The following is a 19,805-nucleotide window of genomic DNA, read 5'->3' as shown; positions in this document are numbered from 1 at the left end:
TAAAGGGTCGGGGGTTAATATGACTCCCTCTGGGGACATAAGACTGACAGGTGCCATTGCTCCTTTGTTGAACCCCTCCCAGCAGCAGGCTTAGAGAGGTACCATTTCTAAGCTCTCCATTAACCTAGCACCATTCTCCCTGCCCTGGTAATTCCCTGAGAACCCTACCCCACCCAACTCACAAGCCCAAACCAAGCCATTTCAGGCCTTTTTTCCCCATGTAAGTTGCCTTCCTTGGCTCATGTTGAGGATTTTCCTAAAGTCTCTCAAAAGTCTGCAAACCTCAGACAAGTCGCAGCTAGCCATGGCATGCCCTGTACCTCTTGCTTAGTGACCACAAGCCCAGCACAAGCAACATCTGGCCTCAAATTGCATTGTAACTCCCTCCAGGTGTCCCCAACCCTGGCATAAGCTGTGACCAGTGGTGGCTTGGAATGAACCTTCAACTAAGAGGGCTGCAGGACTGGCACAAGAGGCAGCTGGCCTCAGCCCACATGGCGGTGCCCACCAAAGTGTCCCAAGTATGTCTCTAGTGGCAGCCAGTCTCGGTTCATAACATAGCCTTTCCCAAACAGCTCCAAGGCCAGCAAAACTGGCAACCAGTCACTCCTACCAGATGGACCCAAACTGAGCATAAACAGTGGCTGAACTTGGCCTGAACTGGAGCCCCTTGGGCGGGGCTCCAGAACTGACACATACGGTAGCCAGTTTCAGACCACACCAGAGTACCATGCAGTAAGCTCTATAAGTGACACACCAAAAGGGTGGATTCAACTAGCACTGCAGCTACTCTAAAGTGACTGTGCTTTGTGGGGTTAGCCACTGCACTACAGCTTCTCCATTGTAGTCACAGCCAGCCCTCACAGCCAGTCAGCCTGAGGTCAGTCCCACCCACTGACATGCCAAGAGCAATCAAGGCTACACCACAACAGGAGGGAGGGCACACAACCCACACAAGGGAAGCTCCTGGAGCACAGCTCCGGTGAACAGAGAGACTGTGACACTGAGTTCTATAGGATACCTACTACTTAAAGCCACTTTTCCAAGGCTGGAAGACATAGCAGACCTCTGCCTAATACTTAGAAACAAATACAGGGAGGCAGCCAAAATGAGGAGGCAAAGAAGTCCCAAATGAAAGAACAGGACAAAACACCATAAAAGGAACTAAATGAAGTGGAAACGAGCAATCTATCAGATACAGAGTTCAAAACACTGATTATAAGGATGCTTAATGATCTTAGAGGAAGAGGAGATGAACTGAGTGAGAACTTACACAAAGAGATAGAAATCATAAAAAAAGGAACCAGTCAGAAATGAGAAATACAGTAACTGAAATGAAGACTAAGAGAGAATCAGTAGCAGATGAAACAGAGGATCCAGTCAGTGATCTGGAAAACAACATACCAGGAGACATCTAATCAGAATAGCAAAAAATAAAAGAAGAAAACAAAATGAGGATAGTTTAAGGAAACTGTGGCACAATATCAAGTAAACTAGCATTCACATCATAGGGGTACCAGAAGGAGGAGAGAGAGAGCATAGGATTGAAATCCTATTTGAATAAATAGTGACTGAAAGCTTTCTTAACCTGATGATGGGAATAGACATACAAATCCACAGTTTGTCTGTCCCAAACAACATGAAACCAAAGTGTCCCACACCAAGGCACATCATAATTAAAATGACAAAGGTTAAAGGCAAAAAGAGAATGTTCATTGTACCAAGAGAAAAGCAGTTGGTTATGTACAAAAGAGCTCCTATAAAACTATGAGCAGTTTTGTCAACACAAACTCTGTATGCCAGAAGAAAATGGCACAATATTTTCAAAGCAATGAAAAGCACAGACGTACAGCCAAGATCATTCTATAAAGCAAGGATATAATTCAGAATTGAAGGAGAAACAGAGCTCTCCAGCCATTAAAATGCCAAAGGAGTTCATTAGTACTAAACCAATATTACAAGAAATATTAATGAGACTTCCTTAAGTAGAAAATAAAATGATAAAAAATATTAATAAATATTGGAAAGAAAAAAATCTCAGTGACAAAGTCAAGCACTTAGTAAAAGCAGTGGATAAATCAACTATAAAGCCAGTACAAAAGCTAAAAAGAAAAGTCAAAAAATCATGTGTAATTACAACAATAAATTAAGGGATGTATACATACACAAAAGTTAAAAAATGACAAATAAAAAGATACGGAAGGGGTAATCTTAGAATGTATTTGAACTAAAGCAACCATCAACATAAAGTAGACTGCTATAAACACTGTTTGGTGTATATGAAGCACATAGTGATTACAAACCAAAACTCTACAAGAGATATACAAGGGGGACCAAAACAGAACCCTGGAATTTATTTATAAAATATTGTGTATTTATTCTTACATGTTTAAACTTCAGTCACCTTCAAAGTATTCTCCATATGATGCAGTACACCTATCAAGACTTTTTTTCACTGCTCAAAACAGTTTTTGAACTTGTCAATTTTGATGCCTTTTAGTGCTTCTGTGATTTTTTTTATCCTCACTCAATGACATTTATTTTTTCATTGCTTTTGGAGAGAGAGGAAGGCAGAAAGAGAAACACAATGCAGGAGAGAGAGAAGCATCAATTGATTGGTTGCCTCCCATAAACACCTGAATGGGGAATCAAACCCACAACCTACTTATGTGCCCTAACCAGGAATTGAACTTGGAAGAAGTTGCAACCTTTTGGCAAAACCACAACCTTTTGGTTATGGGGTGACGCTCCAAGCAATTGAACCACACCAGCCAGGGCTTCTGCCATTTTTTGTTTTACCTCTTCCACATCGGCAACACCTTTTCCTTTGAAGACTTTTTTCATATGGGAAAACCAAAAAAAGTTGCCTGGGGCAAGAACAGGTGAATAGGGAAATGGGGTCAGGCCATTTTTAGTCAAAAACCGCTGAACAGTCATGGTGATGTGGCAGGTGTGCTCGTAAATCACCCTTCATGAAATGGGCAAATAGGTTGCGTCTTCCAAAAAAATTCACTGAAGCTGAATGCAGCCTCTCATACAATGCTAGCTGGTACACTGATACAGATGGGTTCCTAGAATACTCATCTGGTAGGGAACCCTGTACTACAAGGGACCCACTCTCCAGAAGATAATTCTGGGTCTTTTTTTGGGGGGGGCTGCCCCTCTTACATAAAAAAAAGGACCCAAACACAACACTGTAGAAAGTTATCAACATGGAAAAGAATAAGAAAGGAGCAGAGCAGAACTACAAAAACAATTAGAAAACAAATAATAACATGCTAGTATCTATATACCTAGTAATACTTTCATTGTAAATGCTCCAGACCTATATATATATATGCTGTCCACAAGGGACCGACTCACATGAAAAGACTTATATTGGCTGAAAGTAAAGGAATGGGAAAAAATATTTTATGCAAATGTGAACAAAAATACCCCTGGGGTTGCCATATTCACATCAGACAAAATAGAATTCAAAACAAGGCCTATAACAAGACAAAGACATTTCATAATGATAAAGGGATCAACCCAACAAGAGGGTATCATTCTTGTAAACATCTACTCACTTAATATAGGAGCAACTAAATAATACAAGTCTGTCCAGAAGGTATCCAGTCTTGTTATATGAAAAATAGAGGCACTTACTGAAGAAGATACAAGATATAAGAAACATTGTGCATAGGACAGTGATGCCTTAGTCCCCTTCAAAGTACGCACCTTCGGACCTCATACAGTTCTCCTATTGCCTTCAGCTGCTCCATTGTCATATTTTCCTGAATCTCACCAACAGTCTGAAATCTCTTCCCTTTCAGAGGTGATTTTAGTTTTGGGAAAAGCCAGAAGTCACAGGATGCCAAATCTGGGCTATAGGGGGCTGAGTTACCTGGGTGATTTGATGTTTTCCCAAAAAACTCTGCACATGATGTGATGCATGAGTGGGCGTGTTGTTGTGATGAAGCTGCCAATCAATCACCGGTTGCCCAGAGCTATGGCCTTCTGATTCATCTGAGTAGTTTCGCTGAGGAATGTTTAAGCTTAATGCAAAATTTGATGCAGATTCATCACTCTCCTTGCTCAGTCATTTTGAATGCAGTGGCCACACAGTACATGTGCTCACTCAGTGGCATCTCCAGCCCCACTGACTAGTACATTGAATTTGTCATTGTTTTCGCATGCTCATCCCAGTCTACTCTCCTTGTAACTTGGCTGCCAGGTTACAGTGATGTTGCAGAAACCATTCTTGTTATATTAACAGTGGTTCGGCTTTTTCTGTATAGACCTCATATAAAGCAAATATTACCAGACATATAGGAAGAGATTGACAGTAACACACTCATGAATGGGGACTTTAACAGTTTATTGACATTGATGGATAGACCAGACAGAAAATCAAGAAAGAAACAATAGCCTTTAGTGAAACATTAGACCAGATGGATTTAATTGATATTATTAGAGCATTATTTTTTTCACCCAAAGCAGTAGAATATACTTTCTTTTCAAGCACTTATAGAACATTTTCTAGGATGGACCACATGTTAGACTAAAAACAAGACTCAGTAAACTAAGTAGGAAACCGTAGTAAGCATCTTCTCTAAGCACAGTGGTGTGAAACTAGAAATCAGTTATGAGAAGAAAACTGAAAAGCACATGGAGGCTAAATTACATGCTACCAGTGAATAGGTTAACAACCAGATCTGGGAAGAAATCAAAAGATACTGTGAGACTAATCAAAATGAAACACATCGATCTAAAATCTATGGAATACAGACAAAGCAATTCTAACAGGGAAATGTATGGAACATAGGCCTACCTTCAGAAACAAGAAAAACCTCAAATAAAAATTGTAACCTTATGCGTATGGGAGCTCAAAAAGAATAAAAGCCCAAAGTGAGTAGAATGAAGGAAATAATAAACATCATAACAGAAATAGACAAAATAGAGTCAAAAAATAGAAAAGATCAATGTAACCAAGAGCTGGTTCTTTTGAAAGACAAAACTGATAAACCTTTAGCCAGACTCATCAAGAAGATAAAGGTCCAAAATAAATAAAATAATAAATGGAAGAGGAGAAGTGACAACTGACCACAGAAATAAAAAGGATTATAAGCAAATATTATAGACAATTATATGTAAACAAATCAGACAACCTGGAAGAAATGGATGAGTTCATAGAAACATAGACTCTTCCAATGGAGTAAGGAAGAAACAGTAAATCTTAACAGACCAAAACTAGTAACAAAATCAAATCAGTAATCAGAAAACTCCCAAAATAAACAAAAGCTCTGGACCAGGTGGCTTCACAGGTGAATTTTACCAAACATTTAAAAAAGAATTGATACATATCCTTTAAAAACTATTCCAAAACATTGAAGAGAAGGGAGAGCTTTCAACACATTTTATGCTGCCAGAATTACCCTGATTTCAAAACCAGACAATGACATAGTAAAAAATAAAATAAAATTATAGGCCTATATTCCTCATGAACATATGTGTAAAAATCTTCAACAGAGTATTATCAGATCGAATTCAGCAATACATTAAAAAGAGCATACACCATGATCGAGGGGGATTTATTCCTGTGGTACAAGTTGGCTCAATATCTGCAAATCAATTAACGTGATAACACCACATAACCAAATTGAAGGATAAAAATCATACGATCATATAAATAGATGCTGGCCAAGCATTTGATAAAATTCAACATCCATTCAAAGTTCTCAGCAAAGTGGGAATGAAGGGAACATACCCCAACAGCATAAAGGCCATATTTGACAGGCCCACAGCCACATGCTCAGTGTTTTCTACCAGGAAGCTCAGTTGCTTTCTCTCAGGGTTCAGTCATGTAGGTGACAGTGCTTGCCTGACCGACTGCAGGGACCACAACTCCAGTTCCCCAGAAGTACATCGGATGTCCATCGTGAATTAAATTGTTTACAGAGTATCTAGACAAAACAGCACAGTGTGGCCAAGGTACTGAGCATGCAAAATATTTTTATCAGAATATTCCAAGAACTCAATTCCCAGGTGCTAGTCAAGAACCATTAAGGAAAACAGGTCCTTCTGAGAATGCACATGATTGGAGCAACTCAAACTATTGAGTTGACTGTTCCTGAACACCCCGTAAATGTATTCAGAAACATAATTTCTGGTCAGAAACACATATAAAATGTTTTCCAGTTACAAATATTCTCCTAGTTATAGTTATGTATTGTTTTATATATATGTATATATATATACACACACACACATAAAAAATGTTTTTCTAGTTATAATTGTATTTCAAATATGTTATTTAAGTAACTTGATTATTTGTAGTTAGCATTATCTTAGTTTCAAGTAACAAATACCTGTAAGACTCCATAAATCAAGTCCAGTATTACTTTATAATATCATGGCTCTTTAAAATTTCAGCAAGATAAACATTGTTTTGATTGAATTCACATTTCAAACCAAGTATGTTGTGAAGAGTGAGGTTTCCAGGACTAGCTTTGCTGTTTCTAGTTTTTGTGTAGAATGAAAGAGTCTGACACCTTTTTTACAGTTCACGTTCTTGCATGGGTGTCAAAGAATGATAGTGTTCAGAGATGACCTATCTCCATAATACAGTTTTAGCTCATTATTACCAATAGAATTCCTGATAGTATATTAAAAATTACTTTCTGGTTATTGAAATAATTATGGAATAAACATTATGAAACATTATGCCTTTTAAATTCCTTATTACTATTTTTATTATTTTTATTTTTTTATTGTTGTTCAAGTACAGTTGTCTCCATTTTCCTCCCACCACTCTCCACTGCCCCACCCATCCCCATCTCTCACCCTCAATCCTACCTGCTTTTGGCTTTGTCCATGAGTCCTTTATACATGTTCCTTAATGACCCTACCCCTTCTTTCCCTCATTATCGCCCTCCCCCACCTCTGGTTATTGTCAGTTTGTTCTTTATTTCTGTGTCTCTAGTTATATTTTGCTTGCTTGTTCGTTTTGTTGATTAGATTCCACTTAAAGGTGAGATCACATTGGTATTTGTCTTTTACCACCTGGCGTATTTCACTTAGCATAATGCTCTCCAGGTCCATCCATGCTGTCTCAAAGGATAGGAGCTCCTTCTTTCTTTCTGCTGCACAGTATTCCATTGTGTAAACATATCACAGTTTTTTGATCCACTTATTTACTGATGGGCACTTAGATTGTTTCCAACAGTTGGCTATTGTGAATTGTGCTGCTGTGAACATTGGGGTACATAATAAACAAATCCACAAACAACAAGTGCTGGCGAGGTTGTGGAGAAAAGGGAACCCTAGTGTACTGTTGGTTTGAATAAATTCCTTATTATTGATGTCCTTGGTGTTTTCACCTTTATTGAACCTTGTGGTTATGGAAAAATACACAGGACAAATTTCTTTTTTAGAGATAATTCATTTTGCCTTTGCATATTTGTAGCTTTTGAAGTTAAATATACAGGATGGGGCAAAAATAGGTTTACAGTTGTGTGTATGGAAAATAATGCAATAATAATATTACAAGAATAAACTCTGTGTTCCAGGTACTCACATCTATAAACCTTCTTTTGCCCCTTCCTGTGTGTGTGTGTGTGTGTGCATCTAATTTCCCCGTATTCTTTTGGTTGGCATTATTTTCTAGACAGAGCCTCATGTAGTGTGTACTGGAAACTATGTGAATAGTGTGGATTCCTGAGATTATTCCCTTAACCTGTTTTGTGACTCTGGACAACTGCAAATAAATTGTTTAAGCTTCCTCTGTATCAGTTTACCTAGTTGGCCTTCTTTCACCCTAAAGGAGTATTTGAGGATGATTTTGAAAAGGTCTGGTTATTCTGAAGAAAAAACTTTATTTGTATATAAGATACGGTCAGATGCCACCTGCCCAAAATCCAGTTAGGGTCTTTTCAGCTAATCTTGGATCTAGAAGGAAGCCCTGGGCCTCTGAAATAATTGTTATTAGACTTGTTCTACAGTGAGTATTTTGGGTTGTTGGTAGCTCAACTCAGTTGTGACCAAGTGGCTACAGGGCAGAATCTGTATTTTGTTAATCTTACGGGGGTATCCTATGTGGGCCTAGGATGGCTGTGAATGCGGACTAACACAAAATCATAAATTTACTTAAAACCTTTTTTGTGCTCATCAGTTTTTGTTACTGTTTGTATATTTAATGTGTGGCCCAAGACAACTCTTCTTCCAGTGTGTCCCAGAGATGCCAAAAAGTTGGACACCCTGGCTAACGTTTCTGATGTCCAAAGTTGAGTCTTGTGGTTTCCTGACTTATTAACCCAAGAAAACAGAAGGCGTTTGTCACTTTGACAGTCAATTAGAAAGGCTGTTAGGAGCAGACTTAGGCATTGTGGGATTGGGGCCGGCCAGCAAACAACCCTGTGGTTGGACAGAATGGCATCTAGCACATGCAGAATGGTATCACTTCTAAGTCCAAAATAATGGTTATCCACGAGAATAATTGTGAGTTGTCAAGAAAATATTAAACTATATCAACATATGATATTTAAGATAGAAGGAGAAGAAATTATGGAACTCTTTGTTTTTGAGGGATTTCCATTAAAATAATTGAAATATAAAAAGGTTTTTAGAATTTTCAGTTCCATGAGATGCTCAGTGAAAAACTGGTCCCATTAGTTTAGGAAACACTACATATTACAGCCTTCTCTTAAGAGATCACAATGCACATGAGGCATATTAAAGGCTTCTATGAAATGTTATCATTTAATTTTATTCAGCCTAGTTTATTCAAACTGATTTTATTGCAGTGCTCATTTTTTTTTAATATCTATTCACATCTCATGGAACGCTTGTTTGGAGGGACATATCATAGGTCCACTGTACAGGGCTGTAAATGTGCTTCTACTGTCTTTGCTTTTATTCATTGCTTTTGTTTTCCTATGGCACTTAACCTGGCTTGTTTCCTTTGAAGTCTTCTACCTTCTCTAGGCTTCTCTCTCAATTTCTCTCATTTTTTTCTCTCTTTGTCCTCCACTGTGTAGGATTTTAATTTTTTGCTTTGAATGAAAAAAAAAAAAAACCCACCCAGAAACCTGGCTTATAACCAGAAACCTGTGTCCTGCTTCTGGTTTCATTTGTACTCATTTTTAGAACATGCTGTAATTTTTTGCTTCTCTATTAATTTTGGTCCCAGTTATGAGGTAGGTTTGAATTGGAGGAGCTTTCAGTCTCCAGCAGACCAGGGACAAAGTGTGCTAGTCCTGCCTGGGTCTGCCAGAAGGCAGTGTTGCAGGAAGACTCAAAGCTGTGTCTTTCTCTGAATATGTTTTGTAACAAAGAATGGCCAGCCAGATTTTATCAAAGACTATATCCATATTCTACCGTCATATACAGTCTTCCTTAGGGAAAGGGGTACTTTCTTTCTTGTCCTTTGTAATCACTGTGGCTGCTACTGTGTTTGCTGTGGAGTCCTGGTCTCGGGCACACTCTGTTCTTCTCCACTGAGCTCAGCTGCTGCTTGGTGAACTTCTCCCTTTCTCTTAAGATGTGCCTTTGCCATGGCTGTTTTTCATTTTCTCCTGGGCTCCTCAGAACAGGGGCTTCGGATTAATATGCAGTGGGATGGTGATTTGTAAACCCACGTTCTGTTGTTCTCATCAGGCTGGAATTTGGGGTTGGAAACATACTTAGTTTACAAAAGGCAAGCCAAGTGGTTTAGAGGTGTAACCATGAGTGTAGCTTGTTCAACCTGTTTACCTCAGAAAAGACGGGTGTTTTTTTTTCTTCAATGTGTGAGAAAATCTCTAGCTTTTGTTTCCCTCTTGCTAGTAACCTCTGATTTTCATGAATAAAGTTTCAATCACAAGAAGCCATATACAATGTAAACAGTGTAAGTATAATTCCTATCAGTAATTTAAGACTCTCTGTTTAGAATTGTGTTACTTTTATTGATTTTTAATCCAATAGAAGATAAAGTTTTGTTAGCAACTGGGAATCTGACATGTTCTTTCCATTTCTTGTGGTTTTGCTGTCCTTTTCACACAGCCAGTGCAGTTCTTGATAAATAGGCAGAGAACAGCCCACATTATTTAAGGTGTGTGTGTGTGTGTGTGTGTGATGATTCCACTAGGATTTAAAGACCACATGAATAATTACTTTGGTGTCCTCCCCTCCCACTATATCCATTGTAGCCAGAATGATTCTTGATACATACATAGCAGGCCCCCAATTAATTTGTTAAATAAATAAATTCCATTTTAGAATTGAGGGTGGAAATGAAGGCAATTGCTTAACTAAGTTTGCTGGTTTATCAACCACCAGCATCTTTCATGCCCCTTAATTTTTAAGAGCTATCTTGGTTTTGGTGATTTGACTTGCCACAGCTGCCATGGCCTATCTTCTGTAGGATTTTTGCTGTTTCCCCCAACTTCTACCTCTTTAAAAACATTTAGTAATTGTTGTTGGCTTTTAAAGTTCTGGTGTAGTTAAAGAACAAGTATAAATAACCTGTGGACATGGTCCACAGGGTGGGATTGGCTGGGGTGGAGGGGAGGGTGGGGCAGAGGAGAGCAACGGGGCAGGGGGGAGGAATTAGGATAACTGTGATAGAACAATAAAAATAATAAAATAATGAAAGCTTCTAAGCAGGCAGGGCCTTATAGTTCTCTTGTTCTTTCCTTAAAATGCCATTGACTATTCTTACTAGTAGTATGACTTTAAGAAAAGGAGGCTGAACCCAGGATTAACATTTGGTAAATTTAGCATAGCCTGTCTCTCAGTGATCTCACAAGATTCTACAAGGGCAGGTCTGGGCCTAGTCAGTAATTGGGTGGGAAGCCTTCGAGAGCAGAAACCAGTGTGCTGCAGGATGTGGCCTGGGGGAAGCAGGTCTGGCCCTGTGAGTCAGGACACAGCCAGCACCTGCCCCCATCACAGTGGGTGCACAAGATGTCTTCACTGGGGCACCCACCCATGCATGCCTTCTTGCCTGGGCTAAAACCAGGGGCTTGAGGTTTTTGTGGTTGCATGAAATATGAGTAAAGTGAGCTGGGGTTTTTTGTCTTATAATTGCTTTTTTCAAGGAATGATTTTAGTTCAGTTGCTATCGTAAGTACTTAGCTGCAAAGGTGTCATTTAACAATAAGGAGGTGTGGGCCCTGCCTCGTAGCTCAGTTGGTTAGAGCATGGTCCCAATATGCAAAGGTTGCACTAGGTTCCCTCCCCAGCCAGGGCACACACAGGAGTCAGCCAATGAATGGATAAATAAATGGAACAACAAATTGATGTTTCCCTCTCTCTCCCTCCCTCTTTCTCTAAAATCAATCAATACATTTTTAAAAAATTTAAAAATAAGGAGGTGATCATTTATTACTGATATTCTACTGTTGCTCTTCATGTGATCTTTCTACATATTTTAGAATTAAAAGCTTTAATTTCTGAGAGAGCAGTGTTTCTTCTGGCTAATTTGCTTCATTTGTGATTGAGGTAACTTTACCACAGAGACACTGCATAATCTTGCAATTGGACTCTGACTTCTTTTTACTTTGTTAGTAGACACAGTTTTTATCTAAGAGGACTCTATACATATAGACTTTCATACATAGAATTGGACTAAGATTTGATTTATAGGAAATGGAACACTTCAGTTCATGAGTATCTTTTTAATTATTCAGAGAAATCACTTACAATAATTTTATTGAACAATAAATTCCCCACTATTGATGGGTCTGTTAATTTATCTCTATGTAAAAGAACGTGTGTGCTCTCTCTCCACACACACCTGATCTCTAGGATTATATTGTTCATATTATTGTCTCTTGTTTCCCAATGTGAACTCTGAACTTTCAGTTGTCTGGACTTGAGTGTATATCTTAAGTGTCCATTGTACTTTCCTGCCTTAGGTACTTTGTTCTGTCTATTCTCATCTTCATCTGTTAAGAATTTTCCAATCCTTTGAGACCCATTAGAGGTTTTATTTCTTCCAGTATGTCTGCTAATTTCAGATTAGCCAGAAATAAATTCTTTGCCCATTCAGAACATTTAGTGTGAGCCATACATATAGTATCTATCTCCTTTATGTGATTTCAAGCTCTTTTAGGGAACTGTGTCTCACTAAATTTTGTCTTGTGTAACCTCTTACACAGAGTGTCTGCTAAATTAATAATTTGTTTAATGGAACATTTTCTCTATTTGGAGATACTTAGCAGATAGTTAAGCCTCTTGGTTACGAGTAACAGAACACAAATCTACCTAGTTTAGGAGGAAGAGGAAATGTTTTGGATTCATGCTAGTGTAGCCTGAGGAATCTAAAGGTGAAAGGTGAACTGGGTGTCAGGCCAGCTATGAGGTCCTCACTAGCAGGAACTCATGATCTTTTGTTTAGAGATTCATTATTAGTATCTTACCTTGTAGTTCCCAGACTCTGTGTCTCTCAATTCAAAATCTGAAGAAAATGAATCTGATTTGTTCATCTTTGGTCAGTTGTCTACCTTAGGCCAATCATAGTCGTCTCATGGCTGCTTAGACATGGGAGGCTACCCGTGTGGCTGCTTAGAGGTTGCAGACTGTCCTCTCCTTGGATGGGCAGGTGGTTCTCTGAAAAGAGGAGTCAGAAATAAATTGTGACAGATGTCTGCTGCAGCAGTATTGCTAAGGTTTGGAAACTGAATCAGTGTTGAACACTTTATGGTTTTGATAAATTGTAGGTGACTTCAGCCACAGACAGGTTAGGATGTTGTCATTGCCTGGTGATTTTACAGGAACTACTCTTTGCTCATCTTATTAATCTTGTCATTTGTGATATTTAATCACTAGTTCAGGAGACTCCTAGTTCTGAAGTTCATTGAAGAAAAAGAATCATAATATTATTATTTTTATTATATTTTAAACATTAGCAAATTAGATCATTGCTACATAGTCACTTTTTGAATCTATGAATTTGACTACTGCAATACTTTTTCTGCTGACAAAGATCCTAATTTGCTCTAATGTATTATTTCTGTAACTGGGCTATATATCTGATTGGAGTAATCTTACATGAAAATTTAAAAAGGGCAGCACTGTTTAGCTGTCCAAAGAAAACAGGAAAAAATATGGGAAAATATAAGTGTTTTAAAGGAAAAAAATTAAGTCTTTATTTTGGTACTTGAAATCCAGCATTTAAATTTAAGTAAGGTAATCCATTTCCTAAAAAATAATTTGGTAAAGAATAAAAATTTTCAAGGAACAATAATTTTGCCCAAGTACATCGGGTACTGTGTGACACTTTGGAAACCTACCAGTAATAAATAATAATGGTTAAAATATCTTTGGTTGAGAGAGTTCTGGCCAAGATGGAGGCTTAGGTAGAACCCCTTCACTTCCTCACACAACCAAAAGGAGGATAATAACCAATCTAAAATCAATAAATAACCAAAAGCGCCAGAAAATCAAACTGCGTGGAACTCCAACAACCAAAGAATTAAAGAAAAGTCAACCCGAACAACCACATAGGTAAGGCAGTGGACCACGCAAGCTGACTCAGAAAAACTGCTGTGAGGCGGCAGACTAGGTGGACAGGGCTGGCTGAAGGAAAACTGAGACTCAGAGGTGGCTGTGTACTACTGAGGTTGCTACGGTGGGAGAAACTCCCAGTCTCACACGAGAGTCTGTTGGAAAGTGTGCTAGAGATGAGCAGGTGGGCAGCACTGTTCCTTCTCTGGCCCCTGGCCCAGTGCAGCAAGGATGGTTGCCCTGCCTGGGTGAATACCTAAGGCCCGACCCCCTAACAACTTATCAGCTGTGCCAAGACAAAGAAATATGGCTCAAATGAAAGAACAGAGCAAAACCTCAGAAAGAGAACTAAGTGAGAAGGAGATCTCCAACCTATCTGATGGAGAATTTAAAGCCCTGGTAATCAAAATGCTCACAGAACTGATTGAGCTTGGTCAAAAAATGAAAAAACAAATGAAGTATACCCAAAGTGAAATAAAGCAAAATATTCAGCGAACCAACAGTGACAGGAAGGAAACCAGGACTCAAAGCAACGATTTGGAACAAAAGGAAAAAAATAAACATCCATCCAGAACAAAATGAAGAAGTAAGAATTCAAAAAAGTGGAGAGAATCTTACAAACCTCTGGGACAACCTGAAATGTTCCAGTATCTGAATTATAGGGGTGCCAGAAGGAGAACAACAACAGCAAGAAATTGAAAACGTATTTGAACAACTAATGAAGGAAAATTTACCCTATCTGGCGAAGGAAATAGGCTTCCAGGAAGTCCAGGAAGACCAGAGTTCCAAAGAAGTTGGACCCAAAGAGGAACACACCAAGGCACATCATCATTAAGTTACCCAAGATTAAATATAAAGAGAGAATCCTAAAAGAAGTAAGAGGAAAGGAGAGAGTTACCTTCAAAGGAGTGCCCATAAGGCTATCAGTTGATTTCTCAAAAGAAACCTTGCAGGCAAGAAAGGGCTGGAAAGAAGTATTTGAAGTCATGAAAGGAAAGGATCTACTTCCAAGGTTATTCTATCCAGCGAAGCTTTCATTTACAATGGAAAGGCCGATAAAGTGCTTCCCAGATAAGGTCAAGTTCCAGGAGTTCATCATCACCAAGCCCTTATTATATGAAATGTTAAAGGGACTTATCTGAGAAAAAGATAAAAAACTATGAACAGTAAAATGACAACAAACTAACAACTATCAACAAATGAACCTAAAAGAAAAGAAAAACAATGAAAACAAAACCTAAGCAACAACCAGATAAATAGACATCACATGGAGGGATTTCAGTGGGGAGGATGAAGGGAGGAATGGGGGGGAAAGGTACAGGAAAGAAGAAGCATAATTAGTAGGCATAAAATAGAAGGGGGGAGATAAAAAATGGTATAGGAAACAGTACAACCCATGGACATGAACTAGGGGGTGGGAGATGCTGGAGGGTCCGAGGGGAAGGGTGGAGGGAGGATAAAGGGGGAAAATTGGGAAAACTGTAATAGCATAATAAATTTAAAAAACACTTAAAAAATCTTTGGTTGAGAAAGATTTTTTCTGATAACATTCTCTCTGTCTCTGCAACACACAGATTCAAGTAATTAAAAAGTGATTGTATCTCCTACTAGAAACATGGGGAAAGTACATAAATAAGCAGTTCACTGAAGAAGAAATATGAAGAGTCAATAAAGAAGTACAAAGATGATAACCCTTATGAATAATCATGAGAATGCAAATTTAAATAAGAGTGAAATGCCATTTCAAACCCATCAGATAAAAATTAAAAAGTGAGAAAAGACTAGTATCGACTGAATTGTGTCATTTCTACCTCCTACCCTCTCATCCCCCAATCTGTATGTTGAAGCCCAAAGTCTCATTTGTGATAGTATTTGGAGAGGGGCCCTTTGGGAAATGATTAGGTGAGGTTGGGGCCTTCATGATGGGATTATTGCCCTTATAAGAAGAGACATAAGGGAGATACCTCTCTCTCTCTTGCCACCCCCCACCCCCTTTTTCTTTCAGATACAGCAAGAAAATGACCATCTTCAAGCCAGGCAGAGAGCCCTCACCAGGAACTGAATTGACTAGCGCCTTGATTTTGGACTTGCCAACCTTCACAGAAATAAATGTCTGTTGTTTAAGCCACCTAGTCTATGTTTTTCTGTTACGGCTCCCTGAGCAGACAATGGGCAGGAACTGGTACTGAGAAGTGGGGTGCTGCTGTAACAAATACCTTAAAATGAGAGCATGACTTTTAAAGTGGGTAATAGGTAGAAGCCGGAAGAGTTTTGAGGTGCATGGTAGCAAAAAATGAGATACCCACAAAGGGATGGCTAAAGGTGACTCTCAAGAGGACTCAGAAATAAAAGAAATGATTTTGATATATTTAGTTAAATTAAACATGATAATACAGTTCATATCACCTCTTTTAATTTTCCTAATTGGTTAACTGAAAACTTAAAATTACATGTGTTTCTTGCTTTGGGAAGCACTGAAACAGAGCTCTATGTGTGAACATGGATAAATATAAAAAAACATAATGTTGATGAAAAATAGGTCATTCCTTCTTGTGTTGAGATGACACCATTTTATAATTTTATATAAAGTTTAAAAGCTTACAAAGTAATATTACACAGTATTTGTATGAGTGAGAGGGTATGTATATGTGTGGTCAAAATATAAAAGCAGGGTGTGATTCAGGAGGGAGTTACCTCTAGGAAGGAGGAACATGAGAACAGAAAGAGAGATACAGGAAATTTCAATTGCATCATTAAAAAGAAAGTGTAAAGAAAATTTGCATCATGTTAATATCTCATGAAGGGTGATAGGGTGGTGATGGATAAATGCATTTTGTTTCTTTTTTATACTTTTCTGTGTGCTTGAAATATTTCATAATAAATAGTCATCTGTAATTCTTTTTTAAATGATTTTATTTATCTTTTTAATATATTTTATTGATTATGCTGTTACAGTTGTCCAATTTTTTTCTCCCCTTTATTCCCCTCTGCCCTGTATCCCCACACCATTATTCCTCCACCTTAATTCATGACCATGGGTCATATATATACACTGTATTTTTTAGACTATAAGACTCACACCCCCCCTCAAATTTGGGAGGAAAATAGGGGGGCATCTTATAGTCCGAATGTAGCTTACCTGCCTCGAGGGGGCGGGGTGGCGATGGTGGACTGGTTTTTTTTTTCCTATTTTCCTCCCCTAAAACCTAGGTACATCTTATGGTCCAGTGCATCTTATAGTCCAAAAAATACGGTAAGTTCTTCAGCTTCTTCATTTCCCATACTATTCTTAACCTCCCCCTGTCTATTTCATACCTACCATTTATGTTTCTTATTCCCTGTTCCTTTTCCCCCATTTTCTCCCCTCCCTTCCCCACTGATAACCCTCTACGTGATCTCCATTTTTGTGATTCTGTTCCTATTCTAGTTGTTGGCCTAGTTCGTTTTTGTTTTTGTTTCTGTTTTTGTTTTTTTAGGTTTGGTCGTTGATCATTGTGAGTCTGTTGTCATTTTACTGTTTGTATTTTTTGATCATCTTTTTCTTAGATAAGTCCCTTGAACATTTCATATAATAAGGGCTTGGTGGTGATGAACTCCTTTACTAACTTGACCTTATCTGGGAAGCACTTTATGTGCCCTTCCATTCCAAGTGATAGCTTTGCTGGATAGAGGAATCTTGGATGTGGGTCCTTGCCTTTCATGACCTTGACTACATCTCTCCAGCCCCTTCTTGCCTGCAAGGTTTCTTTTGAGAAATCAGCTGATAGTCTTATGGGAACTCCTTTGTAGGTAACTGTCTCCTTTTCTCTTGCTGCTTTGAAGATTCTCTCCTTTCATCTCACAAATGTAATTATGATGTGCCTCAGATGTGTGCTTCCATGGGTCCAACTTCTTTAGAACTCTCTGAGTTTCCTGGACTTCTTAGAAGTCTGTTTCCTTTGCCAGAATAGGGAAGTTCTTCTTCATTATGTTTTCAAATAAGTTTTCAATTTCTTGTTCTTCCTCTTCTCCTTCTGGCACCCCTATGATTCGGATGTTGGAACGTTGAAAGTTGTCCTGGAGGTTCCTAAGCCTCTCCTCATTTTTTTGAATTCTTGTTTCTTCATTCTGTTCTGGTTGAATGTTTATTTTTTCCTTCTGATCCAAACTGTTGAGTCCCAGTTTCCTTCCTGTCACTGTTGGTTCCCTTTAATTCACTTTCCATAGCCTTCACTTCTTCCTCTATTTTGTGACCATACTCAACCATTTCTGTGAGCATCCTGATTACCAGTGTTTTGAACTGTGCATCTCATAGATTCTCTATCTCTTCATTGCTTAGTTGTATTTTTTCTGGAGCTTTGATCTGTTCTTTCATTTGGGCCGTATTTTTTTGTCTCAGCATGTCTGTTGTGTAGTAAGGGGCAGAGCCTTAGATATTAGCGAGGGCGGGACAACCCATGTTGCTGTGTTGTATGCTGTATGTGGGGGCGGGGTCCAAAAGGGAACAATTCCACTTGCTCAGTCTTGGTGGCTTTCAGTCACTTCCTCCATTACCCACAAGCAAATTGGACCCTTTTGGTACTGATTCCTGGGTCAGTGGGTTTGTGTATGTTCCAGGACCCTGTGGGTCTCTTCAGCAAACTCTCCTGTGAGGCTGGGAGTTCCCCTCACCGCCTCAACTCCCACAGATTTTTTCAGTCAGAGATTTTGAGGATTTATTTCCCTGTTCTGGAACCCTGAGTTGCGTGGTCTATCGTACTCCCCAGTTGTTCCTCCAGTGTATCCTCATGCAAATGTGGGACCACTGGGTTCACCAGCTGCCACCTCGCCTGCCCCAGTCCTCCAGCCACCACCTTACTGCAGGTCCTCTCCACCCAGCTGCCTGTCTCTGCCCCTCCTACTGGTCTGGATAAATGTTTCTTCTTTAACTCCTTGGTTATCAGACTTCCATACAGTTAGATTTTCTGGCAGTTCTGGTTATTTTTTGTTTTTAAGTGTTGCCTTTCTTGTGGTTGTGTGAGGAGGCAAAGTATATATACCTATACCTGCATTTTGGCTGGAAGTCCATTATATGTAACTCTTGAAATATTACTAAAATAATGTTTTTCCAGTTTTGGATTAAACTGAGTAATGGGAAAGTCAGTGAAGTAACTTGTCTAAAGTCACAAAACAATTTAAATAGCTGTGCTGTGATTCAAAATCAGGTCTTTCTCATTCCCAAACTCATAGCTCTTCTTCCTCCTATACAATATAAAGATAAAATATAAACTTGGGCTCATGAGCCTGCAGGTTCCTCTGATCTATCTTTGATTTTTCCGCTTCTCCCCACCCCAGGCACATGTATCTGTGTGAGCACACTTACCATCCTCTCTCAAAGAAGATGCATTCTTGACTGTCAGGCTGGGGCCAAAACAGCTTGTGTCCTTCAGCTATAGTTCTAAATGTCCATGTGAGGAGATGTTCTCCACATTCATCCGAGATTTGGTCTTGGGTGGAGTTTTAAAATAAAATATGCTACCCTTGCTGGTGTGGCTCAATGGTTGAGTGCTGGCCTGAAAACCAAAGGGTTGCCGGTTTGATTCCCAGTAAGGGCATGTGCCTGGTTTGCAGGCCAGGTCCCCATTTGGGGATGTGTGAGAGGCAATCACACATTGATGTTTGTTTCCCTTTCTTTCTCCTTCTCTTCCTCTTTCTCTAAGAATAAGTAAGTAAAATCTTTAAAAAGATAAAAATATGCTATAGTGATGGCTTCTAGCTATCTTTTCCTAAAGGTATCGGGTATGCCTTTTGTTTCATGATAGAAATGCCTGTGTGAAGAACACATGATTTGTTCTGCTGATTAAGACATTATTTGTCTTTTTGATTGGCTGCTGAAGACATTATTTATTATGTTTTTTGTTTGTTTTTTCCCCCGTTCATGGATTTAGGGGGCTGAGGTTGAGCATCTTCTCTGCTGCTTCTACTTTTCTAGTAGCAAGAGGAGCAACTGTGGGGTGGGCCGTGGAGTGCAGAGTTGACCTGGTGGGGCATAGGAGTATTCAGGGGGCCCAAGATAAGAGGGATTTCTGGGCAGCATGGAAGTCCCCTGCAGCAGGTGACCAGGAATGTAGAGTGTCCTTGAAGCTGGTATGGACAGCTAGCCCCCTTTCCCAGGGTTCTGAGGAGCTTACCTACAGCTTGTGTAGGTGTGGGTTGGCTGCTCTCCCACTGAGGCCCATCCACTGATCCTCTCCTTCATCTCTAACTCCTATTCTCAGGTGAGGCACTTGGGACAAACTGAAGGGCTGCTTTTCTTCTTCCTCCATTGGGGTGCGATTCTGTGGACAGAAGCTGGTTCAGGCAGGGCCATGGTGGCTGAGCAT

The 19,805-nt window shown here is 39.3% G+C and overlaps 1 protein-coding gene across 4 annotated transcripts in view; it reads left to right on the top strand.

Moving 5' to 3' along the window:
- SPIDR (scaffold protein involved in DNA repair) overlaps positions 1 to 19,805 on the top strand; it is a 345,021-nt gene that overhangs the window by 76,684 nt on the left and 248,532 nt on the right. The gene's annotated exons all lie outside the window — the stretch shown is intronic.

The sequence above is a fragment of the Desmodus rotundus genome, chromosome 8 (assembly GCF_022682495.2).
Source record: "Desmodus rotundus isolate HL8 chromosome 8, HLdesRot8A.1, whole genome shotgun sequence".
NCBI lineage: Eukaryota > Metazoa > Chordata > Mammalia > Chiroptera > Phyllostomidae > Desmodus > Desmodus rotundus.
This window is presented reverse-complemented; position numbering and strand designations above follow the sequence as displayed.